The following is a 5,037-nucleotide window of genomic DNA, read 5'->3' on the forward strand; positions in this document are numbered from 1 at the left end:
CTCAGTTAATGTGGGGACTGAGTGTTCTAAGGCATGCCTAATGAAATCCCTAAGTCTGAAACCCTAAATTAAGAAATTCCCCATCTCCGGTGGAACCCTAACCCTAATTTCAGAAATCCCCAAATTAGACATATCCTAACGCTAATGGTGATGAAAGAAGAGCAGTGGAAGCTTACCTTGGAGGCTGAGGTGATCATTGTCACTATGCAGCGTTGCCATGTCCTGCGCTGCCCTTACGCCGACAGGCTTGCTCCGGGTCAAGATCGAGCCACCTGGTTGTCCACTTCACTAGCCAGTGGCTACTGTTGATGCTTGATACGTCTCCAACGTATCTATAATTTATGAAGTATTCATGTTGTTACATTATCATTCTTGAATGTTTTACAATGAATTTATAGCAATTTTATAGCATTTTTTGGGACTAACCTATTGACATAGTGCCCCGTGCCAATTGTTGTCTTTTGCTTGTTTTTTACAACGCAGAGATTCAATACCAAACGGAGTCCAAATGCAGCAAAACTTTTTGGATATTTTTTATGGACCAGAAGGGCCAGGATGGGCTGAAGAAGTACCCGAGAGGTGGCCCAAGGTGGCCACCAGCCACTAGGGTGCGCCAGAGGGGCTAGGCACGCCCAAGTGGCTGGTTCCCCCCTCGGTGGCCTCCCGCACAGTCTCTTCACCCTATAAATCATCAAATATTCGAAAACCTCCGTATGTAACCCTAGATAAGAAGTTCTGCCGCTGCAAGCCTCTATAGCCATGAAAAACCAATTGAGAGCTAATTCCGGCACCCTGCCGAAGTGGGGAATCATCTCCGGTGGCCATCTTAATCATCCCGGCGGCCACATTGATGAGCAGGGAGTAGTCCACCCTCGGGGCTGAGGGTTTGTACCAGTAGCTATGTGTTTAGTCTCTCTCCCTCGTGTTCTTGATGGCACGATCTTGATGTATCGAGAGCTTTGTTACTATAGTTGGATCATATGGTGTTTTTCCCTCTCTATCTTGTTGTGATGAATTGAGTTTTCCATTTAAGATTTCGTTATTATCGGATTGAATACTTTTATGATTTGAGAACACTTGATGCATGTATTGCATATGAACATTTGTGGTGACAATGGGGTATTATATTGATTCGCTTGATATGTGTTTCAGCCCTCAACTCGCAGATTCCCGTGGTGACATTGGGGTAATCTTTCCATACACTACTGCAGGATGCTGCTAACGCGAGACTACGATCAGAGACCCTTTGAGAAACTATGTGCGATGCAATAATCACAAACAGTGGTGTCAGAGAACCGTCAAAAATGTCCAAAACGTTTGCGATGACAGATGCATCAAACACGGTTCAGATTTTAGTTGCGTGTGCGATTGAGGGCATACGGTTCAGTTCAATTAACTATTTGAGATGAGGAGTAACAAAAGAAACGGGCAGCCAGATGAAGGCGTGTGCGATACACAGCATACAGTTCACTAGGATGAACTTTTTGTGATTAGGCAACACAAAAGAAATGGTCAGCCAGATCAAGGTGCGCGTGATATACAACATGCGGTTCACTCGGATGAACTGTTTGTGTTGAGACAAGCGAACATAAACAGTTCAATTTAAGAAGATGTGTGTGATATGCAGCAAACAGGTCTGTAATCAGAAATGTGTGTGAAGACCGATAATAACACAGACGATTGCTTCTAATAAGACGTATGTGATATGCTCTGTCTACACAACATGTATTGGCCATTGGGGGACGGGCGATCATCCGAATACGCCATAAGGATGCAAAGAGGCATCCTATATTAGCAAGGACTAGCTATTCCACTAGTAGCCCATCTAAGAGAACTCTCAAGTTAAGTGTGCTCAGGATAGAGCAGCCATGTGATGGGTGACTGGATGGAAAGTTGTGTTGATCTTAAATTAGCTAATAGGACGGGTCATTTCGTTCATCAAATGACCGAAATGCCCCATTCCCTCATCTGATTTAACCTCGAGGTCCTTGTTTTTTATTTTTATTTTATTTTTTAACATATGCTAAAGAAGGTCTACCGCATTACTTTTTGACAATGTGTATACGTGGCATACAGTTGATCCACCCGACCTGTTTGTGATGGAATAAGCCGTGTGTGTTGTGGGTAAACGTTTGCTAGTGTACAACCATTTGCGATTGATGAATTCATCACCGACGGGTTCCCTAGTGTGGTCCATGTTCATCTCATCATGTGTACGTCTCCTTTCGTCCTTCTCTCGCACGTCTTGTCACACCGCTACCGCAGATGTTCGAGCGCAAGCTTGAGCAGCGCATGGGGCGTTCTTTTGTCCAAATGGTGCTGAGCCCATTCCCGTGCAACCGCGCAGGTTCTCGCGCAAGCTTCCCGTGCTACTTGGTGAAATCCCCCAAAATCCCAATGCTTATCAGCCTACTATACAATCCCTCACGGCCGGCAAGTCCTGCGTCGCATTTTCCCCTCCCTCCCTGTAGCTTATCTCGTCTGCTTCTCCCAAGATTGGCAATGGCACCGGACTGTCGTTGTCGCTTAGCCACTCTACCATCATCAGAGCATAGCTCCAGCTGGGAGGCTACACTGCAGCGGCGGCGCAGTCCCTGGCATAGTATCGTGCGCGCGGTGTCCCAGTTGGGTGTGCGCGGAACACGCACCGCACACTACTAGGGAAAAGCCTAGCAGCAGCGCGGGTTTTGGGCCTATCAGTAGCGCGGGCAGGAGCGCTACTGATAAGGCACTACGGCTAATGCTTAGCAATAGCGCATCCTGAACCACGCTACTGCTAAATTGACGTAGTAGCAGTGCTTCTTCACAACATCGCTATTGGTAATTAGTAGTAGCGCTTCTCCTTACCCGCGCTACTACTATTATTTAGTATTTTATTTCTTTTCTTTTTCATGTTGTATCCATACACCTTTACACAAGTTTTCATACAACAGGAATTTAGAGATTGTTTTTACATCATAATGAGTTATTACATCATGGGGTGAAAGAACCGTGGACTAGTTTCAAGTGGATGTCCATCCACTTGAAACTAATCCGCGGTTCTTTCACCCAATGATATAATAATATCATCATCATCATCATCATATCATTAACAACTTAGCATCGTAATACATCATTGTCATATAACACCTCCTCAAGATCATCGTTTTCATCATTGACATCACATAACACCTCCTCAAGATCATCATTATCAACTCTAACACATTAGCACATAATAAACATATTGTACCTCATAGGACCTATTACATTCGATTAAGACCTACTACATTTTCTAAGGTAAAATAGCAAAAAACAAGATAGCCCCTGACTCTCCATTATGGAGAATGGAGATTAGCCTGTCTCCAATTCTTGCCTTTCGCTGAATGTTACTTCCAAGAACCTTCTTGCGAATGTCCATACATTTCTTCCATTCTCTGATGATCATGTGTTCACGGGTTTTAGAAATCCGATATGCACAGGTGAGCTCCGTAGATTTACCTGGCAGTATGTTCAGAACTGAGAGGCGACCATGCAGAGACATCAGATGAGGCACACAATCCATCGGGAGTTTCTGTTGAAAAACATAATAATAACTTCGTAGTTAGCAATGATGTTCTAGTTTTAGAAGTATGCAAAAGATGCACGGATGTCGTAATAGTAAATAATCTTACCAGGGTATCTCCAGAGAAGTTATCGTGGTTCAACACATGCACTACTGGCACGTATTCACCATAATTTGGAGGAGTTCGATAATAGTCATTGTAATTCTCAAGAAGAGTACAAAATGCGATCAGATGATTTTTCTCCTTATACGTTAATTCGGTGCCATCGGTGTAGTGGGTTTTATCTACCATCTTCCGCACAGTCTTTGAAGAATCAAAATAAGCTGTCAATGGAACTAAGCTATCAACTATTTTGAAATAAACAATATAAATTAGTTAATAACTATGTTTGAGAAACTCACATAGCGGTACAATCGGAAGCGTATCAACAAGGACCCAAATGTCCATATTGTCTTCCTCGCTGTCAGGATCAACAAGATCCATGGTGACAATCATACCCTCATAAAAACCATACATTTTGCAAAGTGCTTCCCAATTTTGGCAACCAAAATGGGTTACGCTCTGAGCATTGCACAGATTTACTTCAAAATCCATATCATGATGGGTCCTTAGGTGTATTTTCTTTGTTTTGAAATTTTCATGGTCTTCAAAACCCATCCTCTCCCTGACGTAGCGTCTTGCATGGCATGGGATAAGCTAGTCGAATTATAAAATATGAAAATTAGATGTTGAAATATTTGAAGTCATGCTTAATTACGAAAAAAACACTTGTTGTTGTTGCATACCATTTCACAATCGAAGGTCTACCCGAGCTTAATGCTGAAGCGCCGATCTTCGTCCAGCCGAACGAACCTGTCGCACATACCTCGATCATCATGGCACCAGCTACACTACCCCGGGAGACCGTCTTCGTCCGAGTACGACATTTCCTACAATCATAATTCAAAGATTAAACTTGTACATATTCTAGCACAAGTCATGCCATAATTCACGACAAAATCCGGCATGACCTTTGCTAAAAAAGGACATATCGAGCGCCTGAAATTTGCCGGAACGGAAATTAATCAACACTCCGGCAAAACATAGGCCACTCGGAGATGTAAACTAAACATGAACGGCCACTTGGGCAACCACATATCCTATTTGAGCAACAACACAAGATATACAAGGATATTTGGCTGGTCTCACCTCGATGTCGGAGGGGGTCGGTGACTGGGACGACGGCTGGGATGTCGGAGGGGGTCGGTGACGGGGACGACGGAGGTCACCTGAAACCATATAAGTTATCACTAATACATCCCGAATAATTGCTTAAACTAAAAAATAACAACAAATATGACATGTTCAACTAGTTTTATTAATTCAACTAGTTCTTACTAAATATAAACTTACTATAAATAGAAAAAAAACTTGTTCTTTCTAAAAATAAAGTAGTTCAACTAGTTATATTAATTATCTTACTAAAAATAGATTAGTTCTGTTAATTCAACTAGTT

Source organism: Triticum aestivum, chromosome 7B (genome assembly GCF_018294505.1).
Source record: "Triticum aestivum cultivar Chinese Spring chromosome 7B, IWGSC CS RefSeq v2.1, whole genome shotgun sequence".
NCBI classification, from domain to species: domain Eukaryota; kingdom Viridiplantae; phylum Streptophyta; class Magnoliopsida; order Poales; family Poaceae; genus Triticum; species Triticum aestivum.